The sequence below is a fragment of the Myxocyprinus asiaticus genome, chromosome 2 (assembly GCF_019703515.2).
Source record: "Myxocyprinus asiaticus isolate MX2 ecotype Aquarium Trade chromosome 2, UBuf_Myxa_2, whole genome shotgun sequence".
NCBI lineage: Eukaryota > Metazoa > Chordata > Actinopteri > Cypriniformes > Catostomidae > Myxocyprinus > Myxocyprinus asiaticus.
The window spans coordinates 35465174-35480786 of record NC_059345.1 but is presented as its reverse complement, the minus strand read 5'-3'; the positions used below and the strand labels follow the sequence as shown (position 1 = coordinate 35480786).

The following is a 15613-nucleotide window of genomic DNA, read 5'->3' as shown; positions in this document are numbered from 1 at the left end:
GGGGGAATGAATTGCGCCCAGTAGGGCTGGGTATTGATACAGATTTCCAGATTCAATTATGATTCACAAGCTCTCGGTTTGATTACGATTTCGATTCATAAGGGTATATTTCAGTTATAATGTCCCTTTTGTTTGTTAATGTTAGGCCTAATAGAAGTATTTTAAAGGGATATCTATAGTATTGTAGAAATATATGTAGGATTTTCTAAACTATTGACCAAACCAGTTTTTACTTGATTCAATATGATTCAATTTAAAACACCTCTAAAGACTGAGAAAGGTGACATTAAAACAAAAACTATGATATGCAATATGTGTCTTTACTGATTAAACTATTGGTCCACATACAGTAAATAATATGAAATATTCAATATTCAAACTTATTGACAGCCAGTTTAAATTGACCAATTTACTTACTGTGTTCAGTAAGCGCTGTGATGGTGAGACTGCCCATTCATCCCCTTAGATCTTCAATGGTGATCTTGTTCATGTGGTTGCACTTATTGGAAATTGAGTTTGTGCGATACGTGAACATTTTAAATCTACCAATAGCAGCTGTGGGGCAAATGGGCCTTATTACATCAGACACGATAATAATGACGGTGATTCGTGAAACATGCCATTTGTGTCATATTCTTTATGTTGGCTACACCTCCAAAAAAAGATTAGAACAGTTAAGCTGAATTTGTTGCAAACTTTATTTCAAATCAAATCCACATTGTCCTACTTATTAACATTACAAAACGAAACTGTTATTCTGAAGCCCGATTTAATCGCGCATGTGAGCCACTCTGTGCTATCCTGTAACCGTACTGTAACCTGTAGCCCTGTAGACAGGCAAACATGGATGGAGCAGAGCACAACTGCAGGCTTCAATCACTACGTGCACATCCACGTGGCCACATGAGAAGCATATTTACGCTTATAAAGCAAGATGAATACTGGCTGCATCTTCACACTTAAGAATGCACCCAAATGTGCTCGCTGCTCTGCCCGTTTCTTTCATCAAGCAATAATCATACCTGCTAACTAGTCACCTTTCTGAACAAAAATTTGCCTTTCGGAACAAAAAATCATGTCGCAGCCTGTGCCTGTATTTTCCCCACAAAAACAGTTGAATTCCGCTGTGTGGGAATACCTTGGATATGTCAAAGTCCCACAAGGCACTGTAAATGTTTCCCAGTTACCCTGTTTGTAAAGTTTGTCACAAAAAAATTGTCGGCTCAGGCAGAAAACTCCTCAAACCTGAAGCACTATTTCAACAATCATAGACCCCCTTTAAAAGATAAAATAGTTTTATATTTATACATTATAATTTTTCATTTATTTGTAATGACTCATTTGGTAGGCTAACGTTATGGTTATGCTTTCTGTCAAACTCACAAATGCAGCAAACGGATTTAAGCACTTAAATATTACGTTACTATGTTTGTTCATGCATTTATTTGCTTATATGCAGCAACTGTTGGCCTAATGAGTGTTAAGTAGGCTACTAATAAAAAATAATCATTTGTAAATGTTTACAAAGTGCTTTAGGCATTCAGACAATTATAGGCTACTATGGCAGAAAATAGACAGGAAAAAACAAAAAATAAATGGCAAATGAAGGGATTTATTTTTCAGTAGGTATTTTGTAGAATCAGCTTTTACGGTAGCTTTAGAAGCTGTCATTTAGATTTTTTGATGATCGTAGCTTTACAATCATCTTAAACAACATCACTTGTTTTTTTTTTAACAATGGTGTAAAGACCAGCATGAAGATCACTCTTTACAAAGTAGATGAAGGTGCTGAAACTTTGGCTGATATGTCCAGAAGTTTGTCTACTCCAGTTTAAAAACAAATGCAGAAATACTTGCAAAAATGAAAATTATATGTAACCTTGTAGAGGCGCTGAACGTTATTAACTGTTACTTAATCCAAATAAAGAAATAACGATGACTTTGTGTCGACTTCATAGAGATTTATGGAAGTGTGCAAGAAATGCATGTAATGTGAATGCACAGTCATAAGGGGCTCGTGTAGCCTGAAGTTGTCATCTGGTTAGAGTTTTAGGCACTGTATTATGTGTTATGCAAATTTAGACCTATCACCCCCCCCCCACCTTTTTCACTTGTGCTGAGTTTGCAACAGCAGCAGCTGTTCTCATATCAATGAAGCTACTGAGAAAAGTAAATCAAAATGAATTATGTTTGTGAGCACAGAAAGTATTTTTCACCAAGAGTTGATGGTGTGAGTCTACAGCACCTCTTTTCTATGTGAAAATGCTCGTCAGGTGATTTTTCTGTCACTGTAAATGTTCGTTTCAGCAATGACACACTGCACTTTTTCATGATACAAGTGTTGTTATATGTATAATAATTTGTTAAAATGTCTAGTTGACATGAAATTTAAAATAGGACAGCTCATATTATTTTACATGGAAGTTCATGACATTAAAGGAAATTATTTGTACTTTTTAAAATTTATTTTTCATTAAAATTTCAATAAAATGTGATTAAAATAGTTGTAAATGCAATATAAATAAAACATACACTTTTCGTGTGTGTGTGTGTGTGTGTGTGTGTGTGTTTGTGGATAAATTAAGCAGCACCCCTTTTGGGTATAACACTCAAAAAACGCGATGGGTGAATGGCATGAGAAGATGGTCAGAGGTGTCTTAAAAATATATTTTCAATGCCTTTATGTTGTCTCTTGGAGTTTCAAGAGCACAGAGGCACATCAGTACATCAACAGCGTGAAGGTATTATCTTTGTGTATTTATGAATGAAGTACTCTTGTTTTAAAATCTCCTTGCTCTGTTTCCAGTTGTTATGACATCCTCTGAACACTTTAAAATGCTCATGATAGCTTATGACAACTCTATAACCTGTAAATCCACTTCGCTAGCTAATTACACTAAGACATCAACATCATAGATATCTATATAGAACTGCTAGAACAACATTTTCAAGATGGCTGCGTGCTAGTTTCTCTGGCGCATTAGGTGAATAGCAGATTGAACAAAACAGCAGTATTTATCTGGCAAAAAATAATAAGGGTATCAATTATGGAAACAACATATTAAAGTATCAAATATTAATACATATAAAATTTCCTCTAAACTAATGCCTAATTGAACTAAATAATACCATCTATATGAAAACATTTAAAACATTATCAAGTACCTATCTAAATATTTATTTCACTACAAAAATGTAAATGTTGTGCAGGGAGTTCCAGGAACAACTACAAGTACAGGAACTGAGTGAAGATGATTCAACTGAATCAGTGATTTTTCAAACCATTTAAACATTAAAATGAATTGACCAAAAGATCTGACTCTGTCTCCTTTTGGATATTATATAGATCAACCACTTAAGAATAATAAAATAATCCTGAAGCTCTTTAGATTAAATAGAGCGAGTTGTAGTTAAAAATGGTCGCTGTGAGGGAAATGACCCCAGATTCCCAGCTGCCCTCTTTCAACTCAGTCTCATTGACTGAGAGCATCCGGCATCAACTAATGAGACACACACACACACACACACACACACACACAAACCACACACACTGTTTTTCTCTTTGTGTTCAATAGAGAGTGCAGTTGTGGGCCACAGAGATGGAGGTGCTACAGGTGTGGTCTGTTCTGTGTGGCTTGCGTTAGAGACTCAGTGTTTAGAAGTGACAGCTTGTTCAGTTTATAGAAATCTCTTATTTTCATATCATAACTGTGCTAATTGCATTACTATTTTTAGCATTTATTTAAGTCTTCATCGTTCAATTTTTAAAGTTATTATTTTTTATGCCATTTGTTGCAAAAGGAGAACGAGGGAGATAGTGGTTATGTTTGAGCTGTAAGAGAAACCTGCTGTTCTACATAGGGAACTCCGGATTAGGTTACACCCGGCTGTACACACAAGCACACAGGTCAGGAAATTGTGTAAGCAATTCAGCAGCTGACCCTCTTTTAGGAAGGTATGTGCACATCTTACGGCCTAGAGTTCACACAGGCTGCTGGTACAGTGGATAAAATCATGAATTACATGTTGGAGTTCATGATGTATTTGTACTTTAACATATTCTTGAAGTTGCTAAATGATTTTCAGACAGCATCAGCATAGCAAATTATTTGTCAGAGAGGCTGGGGAAAGCGAAACATCATGTGCCAGTAGGTAAATGATGTGATGTAACACATGAAAATTGGTCCAAAATGGAAAATCTAGGAAACCAGGAAGCTCTCAATTTAAGCTTGTGTAAAATTGTTGGGACAATATATAGTGATATATTTTCAGATGTACTCAATACTCAATAAACTGATATTGGTACCTTAAACACAAGAGCCACTGTGTCATCATTATATTGGTGTATATGTTTAAGTGTGTCTATAGGGCCCTATGAAAGCAAATTTTATTTTTCCCCAAATTCCATTTTATTCCATTTTCTTTTTTCTGAATTCAGTGTTTTAAAGTTAATTAAATTCATCAAATTAATTTATTTAAATTATTCAAACTAATTAGTCTAATCAAATGAATTCATAAAACGTAAATCAAATAAAAACATAACAATTACTTTTCAACATAACATTTCATAAATTGAATTGCTTCTATACAGATCCTCACAGCACAATCCAAAACACAACATTGGAGTTATTTTTATTTATTTATTATCCAAAATACAGTGCTGCACAACAGAGCATGACAGTATTAATGTATTGATAAAAACTTTTATTCCAAATAACAGCCCTCTTGCTTTTGAGATATTGCTTAAATATAATGTAATTGTTATAAATATTATTAATATTATTAAATCAAATATTACCATTCATAAGCAATATACAATATCTGTCGCAATTTCTTCAATTTCATGCATCTAGTTGGCAATTTATATGGCATTAAATAAGCATAATGTGCTTATTTAACCTCAAAAGGCTGCGATTTATTTATGCAAATATATAGTCTGGATATTCTGCGTGCTTTACATTGAATAAGTGCTCTGCTCTCTGTTATCTACTACACACACAGAGCACGTGTGATGCGGTGTTCTTAGTGTATGAGCAGCCGGCTTCACACAATCACTTTGAAGTGCGCATCACATACAGACTGTATATTTATTTCATAATTAATTAAATCTCACACAAAGACATATCACTATATACATTTGAGTAATTGTGTATTCATACATTCGTTTTATCACAGAAATGTCAAATTCTGTGACATTCAGCATTTTATAGTTAATTCCGTTTTCATAACTGGATCCCATGATTATTTCGGCATTTTCTGCATCGCGGGAATCATAGGGCCCTCTGTCCGTGTGCATTCCTCAATGACTCAATGACACACTTTCCCTCTCAACTGTTATGACGTGTTGTCTCCTCACTGTCTTAACCAAGAGAACAGAGTAGACTTGAGCTTCGTCAGTGTTTGATCCAATAGCTAGATTCTCAGTGTGATGTCATAAACCACCCCTCCAACACACATACACACAGTCACACACAGACACACTGCACTAGGTAGAGACAGTTGGTCTCACGTGTATTAATAGTGTCACGGACTGGGCAACGTATTGAGTGCTTCTCAGCATACAGCAGCTATTTCCCATTATTATTAGCTTAGAAACAGCAAAGCCTCTTAGGGCTCTTTATTTAACCAGATAGCCAGTCTGATGTTGAGCTGAAAAGCATCTGATGTAAACAGGCAGACACTGGGACTCCTCTTCATACTCCATAAGATCAGTTTTATTTTGCTCATTGATTATAACACTAACGTATTTTGACCCAGGAACAGTGGATTCACTTTAGAGGTAGCTTAAGCCCTATCTGGATGGGATTCGTTTCATGGACATATGTCCATAAAGTGGTTATTACTGCAGACATCTGTAATATTTACCGTTAATTCGCATGGTATAAGCGATGTCTGTAAAAATCGCAGAGATGTGTGTGTCTACAGCATTTACACCCTGCTGTAACACGCAGCTGACCTTAATGTATACTGAAATGTATAAAGAAATTGTATACTGAGCTGATTAATTATGCAGGAAATATTAACATGAGCATATAATGTATGTGTGATTATTAGAAGAAATTGATTGGAATATCTGGCTAAAGACAAGAGAACTGGTGGCATTAACACGCCTGTAATCTTATATTACTCTTGAATTAAAATATATACAATCCCTTCACATTATGTAATATTATGTTCCGAAACGTGGGGCTCAACACAATTTCCGCACTCACTCTGCTCAAATCATAATCAAAAACTGCTTGTTTCTCTTTTACATAGGTAAATAAACACTCGACAGCATAAAAAGCTTGAGAAAAACATGTATCAGTTTAAATGTAACAGCCAGTGTTATCTGAATTTGTGAAGCGAGTCTTACATTTTCTGCCATCTTCTCTTGACCAACATCCACTTCAGGCACTCTGAGAACGTACAAAACAGTGATATTTAAAGGGCTGGAAAGTGCAGATTTACTGACTTTTTACTAGCATGTCAATTCACACAGGATTAATATTACCAAGGGTTATTTGTACAGGCCGTTTTTTAGTAGGTAAAGCACCCTGTCATTTTTACCAGCACGGGAACACGCAGTCCGTAAAAGGTCTGTAAAAATTACTGACATGACCGATTCGCATGTGATTAAAATGACTGAGAAGCTCTGGTAATTATTGCATAACACCACATCCCCATATAAAACTAATCCCGTCCGAATAGGGCTTTAGATCTGGATGAAACATTTCTGTCAACCTCCCCTGCAGAAAATACTGCTGGTTGATCTAGAAAGTCTTGGTTGGTTAAGCTAGTTAAGAAGTCTCCAGCACACCTGCATCTAATACTGGGGACCAGCTCCCAAAACACATGCTGGTCTTTTCAACAGGGTCAGCCAACTACTGCCACACTGTTGAAACAGCACACTGGAGCTTGCTGCAGTTACTAAACAGTAAAGCAGTCTTATAAGCCACGATACTACAGTTTTACTCTTTTCTTTGGAGCGGATGGTCCTTGACTGATCAGGGTTTACAGGAGACTCAACTTATTCTGTGCTTTTGATGTCAGAACAGAAAGAGGCATGCGCACAACACTTGCGCACATTGGAAAAACCGATAAGAATGCCGGTAAAGTGTTCACCTGCAGAGTGAAATCGGGGTGATGGGCAAAAATATATGTGACAATCAGTTTATTTTTTTCGTTTTTTATAACTGTGGCGAGCAGGGCGGGGCTGAGCGGCATCTGGGCAGAGCGAGGCCGGGAAGATAAGTGGTGAATGAGTTCCACCTGTGTACCACACCGGTCTCGTGTTCCAGTGAGGGGCGGTGGGAGTGTTTAAGGAGAGGAAACAGTGGCAGATGGGGAGAGAGAGACGCACAAATCTATCTGAGTGTGTGTTAATGTGTCTGCTGAAAAGCAGAGTGTGTGTCGGGGACCGCTGAAAAGCAAACCTTTTGTGTGTGACACTGAAAAAGTGTTTTGTAGTTAATAAATGTCTATGTGAGTTGTCAAACTGGTCCCAGCCTCCTCCATCCCATGCATTCCTTGAACCCCGTTAAAATAACCTTACCCCATTAAAGGAAAACCATTAAGGCTTTTACATGACATTACATATTGACTACGTTTACATGGACACCAGAAAGAGGGTTATTGCGAGAAAGCAGTGTTCCAGTTTACATGCACTGTATAAGCGGCATACTCCTATGTAAATAATAAACATGGCATCCAAGGAAGACGTCACTGTTTGATTTCCCTTTGCTTTGCTTTATTTCCAGATATTCCAGAGTTGTTGCCTTATTTGTTTCCTTACCTTTTTATCGCAAACCTGCAGTGGAGTTGCTTCAATAGTGGGGGTTCCCTTTACCTAAAACAATTTGAGGGGCCATCAATATTTTACAGTGGTGTTTATAAATGGGTATAATTTATAGTGGATGTGCTTTTCGCACTATACTCCAGATATGTTTTGTTGACTAGTTGTTGGGCTCCATCCCATGACGTCTGTTCTATGCACATGCACACTCTTCAATAACCTGTTAGAACTCCGCTTATGTGTTTACATGGCCACATAAGCAGCTTTCTCCGGGAGAATCCTAGGTATGTTAAACCACTTTCTCTTAATCCCTAATCGGCGTAAGGAAATCGTCGTTCTCGTTTACATGACATTTCCGAACACAGTTTTCTGCAAAAAACCTGGAATAAACCGCTTTCTAAAGTGCATGTAAACGTGGTCATTGTCAACAGCAATCAGGTAACAAGGAACTGACTGTTGGTGTATAAGGGAAACCAGATCTCAGAGAAGGCAACACTGCACACACAAACAAACATATCCACATGCAAAATACCTTTTTTTAAGTAAGAATTTAACTTAAATTTAAATATGAAAATGTGCTGCTTTTATTTTATTTAGTAATTTGTTCTACTTTATTTATAGGGTCAGTAAGAGAGAACAGGAAGTGATGATAGAACTGCGAAATGTCACAAGCCGGATACAAACTTGCATCACCCTTATGAGTACTTTGGCTCATTGTGTCAGAGCACAAGCATTTACTTTTGAGCTACTTCAAAGGGATAGTTAACCCCAAAATGAAAATTCTGTCTATCATCATGTACTCACACTCATGTTGTTTCAAATCTGTATGACTTTCTTTCCTGGGTGGACCACAAAAGGAGATGAAAGACAGAATGTTAGCTTTAAGGCTAATTTATACTTACCAGGCGAACAGGCTTATAGTTCGTCTTACAATGGTGATAACAATGCAGTAGTTTTTGTTCTTCTGAGGTGTTCATTTGGTGATATTTATCCTGTTTGCACACACCTATTAGAACTCGGCTGGTCGAAGAGAGGTGATGATTGGTTAAAAATAATTGTTAAAACTGGATATTTTTGAAGCCCATCTCCTAGAAATTTGTCCAAGGTGATCTTAGAGAGCTTACTGTGGTTATAATTCATGTATTGTTGTATCTTTATTTATTTATTTTTTTCATTTTCATTTCTTTAATCTTTGCCTTAAAGGAATATTCTGGGTTCAATACAAGTTAAGCTCAATCAACAGCATTTATGGCATTTATGGCAAGTTACTTACTGCATTCAGTTAGCCCTTTTGTGTCGAGACGGGACCATTCATCCTGTGAGATCTTCAATGGTGATCTTGTTCATGTAAGATCATCGTTAGATCATTTTTGGCCTCAGTGGTTGTACTTTGGGAATTAAAAACAGTCATTTGCGATTGGAGTTTGTGCAATTCATGAAAATGTTAAATCTGCTAAGCTGAATTACTTAATTGCTATTTTGTACAAATCAAATTCACATTGGCCTACTTATTAACATGACAAAACAAAACTGTTAATACATTAATAATTTGTACACAGAAATCGAGCAACGCGACAAACTCTCCCATTACAATGACTGCTGTCACTCACTGCAGGTTTATACTGTTTGAGACCTGCATTTTGACGTGAGCTTAGTGACGCGCCACACAAATTTCTACACTCTTGCGAATGCTCTCATTAAAAACAAAGCTGTCTAATCAGCATAATAAGTCAATTATTTACACTGCGTCTATGCCTTGATTAGAATGAGAGCATTTTAGTTTTGTCGTGTTGCTCATTTGCAGTGTATTAACATCTACGTTTAAAGGAGCAATATGTAACATTGACATCAAGCGTTTAAAATGGGTACTGCAGTCCAAATTCAAAATATTGGAAAGAGTTGTCTCCCCCACCCCCTCCTCCCCAGACTCGAAGCTCACACGGGTTGCCAGGTTGAGGACACGCAACAGGAACAAGCAAACTGGCAATGGCAAGCAACAAGCCTTACACTGTAAGTTGATCAGCTAATGTATACGTTTGCAATGTTTTTATTCTTTGCAAATTATAAACCAGCTCATGTGGATTTTTATAACTCTGTCAATGTTAGCTAGATGTATTGCTGGCTTCCATGGCTGCAGTGCACTGTGTTTGCCCGCTAACTTGTTTAAAATCTGGCAACCCGGGGTGTCGAAATACTGTTGGGAAATGGGCAGTGGGCGGGATCACACAAGCCAAAACAAACTGAAATTCTGGCTTGGAACGGGCATTTCAAAGTAGAATATACTGGCTGTAGCATTGCTTTCGGAGAAGCCAGTATTTCAACTTAGCATGTTTCCTAAATCTCTGATAACATATGATAATTTTATGCTTTAGTACAGTAAATATATTACATATTGCGCCTTTAAAGCGAGTTGTGCAATATGCAATGAATCCAAAATAATTCCACAGTGCTTTTCATTCTGGTTCTACAGCTTCTTTTCAAGTGTCAGGTGATGTTTGTTCAGTATTAATTTTTTTGTGCCACCACGAACAGAGTTGGAACATAAAGCAAGCATCTGGGCATTCAGACAGTTCGAAACTTGCGCATTAGGATCAGTTGCCATTACTGATAGGACGGAGGACTAATTTAAGCGGCTCTGATTGGCCATTGCCGTTTCATTGCTCAACGGACATGTTAGTTATTGTTTAGAGTACTCAACCACTGCAAAAACACGTTGTAAATAGAAACCATTGATGCAACAGGAGACAGACTTAACAGACTTAAATTTAATGCTGTAATCATCAGTTTTCACAATTACATAATCGTGGCAGCCATTATCGTAATCGCAATTAATTTTCGATTAATTGTGCTGCCCTACCGTAAATGTTAAAATACTCACTGTTTCAAAAGTATAGACACAAGACATGAACAATATGCGTGTTAACATGATTTTAGTGTGATAAAATCGCTTACTAACCTTTTCTGTGTTAAATTAGAGCCAATTTAAAAACTTTGTTGCAATGACGATGTCAATGAACGGTCAAATGTCAACAAACCCTATAATGACTGTAAAAATGAAGATTTAAACAACTTTGCAGCTCAAATAATACATGAGTTTTACCATTAGAATTAATGTGTTTTTATACAATTTTAAACTTAACATTTCTGTTTAAACCCTCCAAAAATTGGCCACATTCATTTCCATTGTAAGTGCCTTACTGTAACTTCGATTTTTGCAAGGAGGTATGAGTCGAAATTATTTTTTGTGGTAATCTACATTATGCCACAAATGCTGTCAATTAAACTTGTATTGAACTCAGAATATTCTTTTTTGGTAGTGGTGTGTAATTTCAGTGGCATTAGCAGTACCAGTTAGCAAAAATAGTTACTGTTTCCAAACAGGTTTTCCCAACACTCCCCCATCTCTCAAAACAGATTGTCCCACCCCAAACTGTCAGGCCACTCAAACAAACATGGTAATGTTGGCTAATCAACCGATTAATTGCAAACATTTAGTTGTCTCTGCACATTAAACTGTGTTAGGAGAAGGTATTTTAACAGAAAGCATCTTTTTAGGTGTTCAATCTGAGTCTGATAACATTATGAGTCAAATTCTCAGCAGGATTTTCCCCATGCCCTCAGCACACTCCACCTCTTTCATCTGTCTGTGAGTCGCTCTCTCTTTCCCCTTTATTCTGTCCCTCAATCATTGTATTTATTCATGGCACCATGTTAATGAACTGGCAGCCAGTGGTTGGTGGATTAATCAAGGCCTTTTCTGCCTCATAAATGAAGGTATGAAATGGTGGATAAAGAAGCATGGGCTTAGTCTGTGCTGATAAACACTTGGGTTGAAAGATCTGGTGTTAGGACTTTTTTCTGCTGAATATTCTTCTGAAAGTTTTTCTAAACGTTTTTGGTTCTTATACTGCAAACTAAGATACTTCAGGTTCACAGCTGTGTGTATGTGTGTGAGAGAGAGAGTAAGACTAAGAGAGTCTTGTGGCCTGTTCCCTCGGGTCAGAGTTCACAGTTGGATCGACATGTTGAGTCTTGTGTGACATGTATAGTTGTCCCTTTTCCTGTCTGTCAAGCTCTGTCATCTCGAATAGGCATGTCTTATGACAAAGTGTTTGGAGGATCTATTAAAGAACGCAGTCACCATAAGATGGAGAGAGACATAGAGGTAACAGAAGATAAATGTTTGTTTCCATCATGATCAGCGGATCAGGACAAATACAGGATGTCACAAAAATTATTGTATTTCATGGATCACCATCATTGTTATCGTGTCTTCTTAAATAAGACTCCTTTGCCCCAGTTGGTGTTGGTAAATTTTTACAGAGAAGTCGTACCAACTCTGATTACAAATGGCTGTTTTAAACTTCCAAAGTGCAACTGCTGTGACAAATATAAGGGCCAAATATGATCTAACGATGATCTTATATGAACAAGACCACAATGTAAGGTCTAACGGGTCCAACCAGCCCATCTCCACCACCTCAGTGCGTATTGTTTGTAAAAAGATCTGTATTTATCAATATATTACATGTCCGACAAAATTGAACAGGCCTAATAAATCATGTTAAAACTGATTTTGTCGATAGTTCTAAAAGAACCTATGTGGATCTCTTAACTATGAACATTAGATATCCCTTTATAATAACTTTTTTAACATTAACAAGCAGTATTACATTATGTAGTGCATAACAGATTATTTAAACCAAACTGCTCATATCCAACACTTAAAGGAATAGTTCACCCAAAAATGAAAATTCTCTCATAATTTACTCGCCCTCATGCCAACCCAGATGTGTATGACTTTCTGTCTTCTGAAGAACACAAACGAAAATTTTTAGAAGAATATCTCAACTGTGTTGGTCCTTTCAATGCAAGTGAATGGTGGCAAGAAATCTAAAAGTAAAAAAAGCTGATAAAAGGCAGCATAAAAGTAAACCATAAGACTCCAGTGGTTAAATCCATATCTTTAGAAACGATATGATAGGTGTGGGTGAGAAACAGATCAATATTTAAGTTCTTTCTTACTATAAATCTTCTATACTATAAAGATTTTTAGTAAAAAAGGATTTAAATATTGATCTTTTTCTCACCCAAAATAATTGCATTGCTTCAGAAGACATATATTAAACCACTGGAGTCATATGGATTACTTTTATATCCTTTATGTGATTTTTGGAGCTACAATGGTCCAATCACCATTCACTTGTATTGTATGGACCTACAGAGCTGAAATATTCTTCCAAAAATCTTTTTGTGTTCTGCAGAAGAAAGAAAGTCATACACATCTGGGATGGCATGAGGGTGAGTAAATGATGAGAGAATTAGAGTCATCTTTTTTGATGAACCAGTGAAAATGTAGTAAAAAATGTAACTACTCTCCTACTGATCGGACAGGGCCAGCAGAGAAAATCCTTTTTGTGGAGCCCTGGTGCTGTCTTCCTAGTTTAACTTCGTTCTCTGTAAAGCAATATAATCAGCTTGTTGAAACCCATCTCAATGGCTGCTCGCTGTTGTCTGGCCCTATCAGGCTCCTTTTGCCCAGTTACTGGAAGCTCATCAATAACCTTTAATAGACCACAAGCACAATATACTCTGCGCCCGCGTGTGTGTCTGTATTCAGTATTAGGGTATACTAGCCATGTGTGTGTATTTGTGTAAGAGAGAGAGAGATCTGCAGTTATTAATAGTGTGGGTCTCTATGTGGTGACAGGCTAAAGCATGCGCCTATTAAGGCTGGCCGATTTAATCTAATTTTATTTTCAATTACAATTTTGGCTTCCAACGATTGTGAAAACAAGATAATCGAGATAAAATGATTATTGTGCCACATTCTGTTTCGCAATTAAACACCCGGTGTTATATCATTAAAGCATCCTTTATTAAAGTTCAAATAATAAGGAAGCGGGTTATGAAAATAAATTCCAAAACTGGCATTTCTCTGTGCGGTCAGCACCGCGTCTATGAGTTGCGTGAAGTGACCAGGGAAAAGATTGAATCTTCTCCCGGCTGATGCACACTCTGGCACGGGGACACTCGTCACTCGCACACGTTTGCTGCAGCTAGATTATAACGTGATGGCTCACGACGTAGTGAATCATAATATATGTGTCACGTTCACTGTATGTATCTTATCATGAAGAAAATCGATAAGCAGCTCTATTAAGAAGAGAAAGTTTGTTTTTTGTGAGTTAAAAATGGATCAAAGTGAACATAAAGGTGAGAGAGTCTTAGTCCATTATACACTGGAGCAAAATACGTTTTTGATTTAGTCTTTTTTGGCTTGTTTTCTAAAATAATATCTAAAACTCCTTTAAAACAACATACATTTAATTTGGCTATACTGCAGAAAAAAAATTGTTATCGGAGAGTGTTGAATACAATATTTAATCAGGGCTCGACTCTAACACTTGTCCGGGACAAATGGATTTTTGAAGGGGCAAGTGAAAGAGAATTTTGCTTGTCCGACCGGACAAGCAGACTGATTAAAACGTAAATAACGCAAAAATAACCTAGGCTAGGGCTGTGTCACTTATTAGCTTATTAGAGAGTTCATATTCTTATTCTGCTGTTGAAAGTAATCCAGAGCACGTCATTTTATAATTCGCAAGCGATCTAGTAACATCTGCGCCCTGTTTGATTGACAGGCATCGTATGTGTGTGTGCTGAACATGCACGTGTTCTGAAAATGCTTGCGCTAATGCGCACCTGAATGGTCAAATACATTTCAAAATTCCCCAAAATGCCCATCTTGGAGAGGTATTCATGTAAACACAGAGAGTCTAAAGTGAACGTAAACATTGGAGAAAAAAGCAGATTTGTATTAAAATGTTGGACTCGTAAGTATAAATGTAAGCTAATAGACCTGCAGCCATCTAGTGTGTCATTATATTAATCAAACAACCATAACAAGAAAATGAGAAAACACTCACTGCTCTTGACTGAGTAACTTTAGTAGCTTTAAAAAGTATTAATGTGTTATAATCATACAGTAAAGACCTGTAGTAGTTTTATGTTGCATTTCATTCTGAATGTTTACTTGAATACTTGATAGCTTACTGCTGTTAAAAACTTTTAAAGCTGTTAAAAAAGCACAGAAATTTCTTCATTTGTATTTTTTGTTCTATTATTTTTATTCTATTTCTATTTATTGCTGTTTTTTTTATTGTTATTTTATTACTGACTGTTTACTAGTCTTGAATAATTACTTGAAACCATTCTTATATAATTAGCTTATTAGTTTGTGTTATTATTTGTTGTGGTTTTGTAGCTGGTATTGAGAACCATCAAATTTCACGACCGACTACTGAAATTTTGGTATTGTGATAATGTATAGACTTTATTGTACATGGTAGATCTTGCTGCAATAACATGATGAAGAAGTAGATCTCATTCCATAGAAGTGTGAGCACCCCTGCTGTAAATGATGACGATGGAGGCTTTTCTTTATTTAACTACCATACGTAACATAAAATAATTATCATATGACAATAGTCTCCTCCCCTACCCAGTCAAGTTGAAAAGAAATCCACTGTTAAAACTTTTTACGTTTTTTTTTTTAAGTTCAATAAATGCATGATGTTTCCAAAGTCAATGAGTAATCATGTTAAATAATCATGATCTCAATATTGACCAAAATAATCGTGATTATGATTTTTGCCATAATCGAGCAGCCCTAGCACCTATCTGCGTGTGTGTCCTGAGATGGATGTTTATGGGTTATTCCTCTGGATTTGAGCCCATCTGTCACCCCACCCAAATTTCTCCTTATTGACTAACCCACCGGCTCTCTGTCTCATTAAATCTGCCTCTACATGGATCTGAATCTATGGATCTAACACG

At 36.6% G+C, this 15613-nt stretch overlaps 1 protein-coding gene across 2 annotated transcripts in view; it reads left to right on the top strand.

Moving 5' to 3' along the window:
• Positions 1-15613, top strand: part of LOC127416131 (nuclear factor of activated T-cells, cytoplasmic 3-like) — a 109795-nt gene that overhangs the window by 14682 nt on the left and 79500 nt on the right. The window lies entirely within an intron of this gene.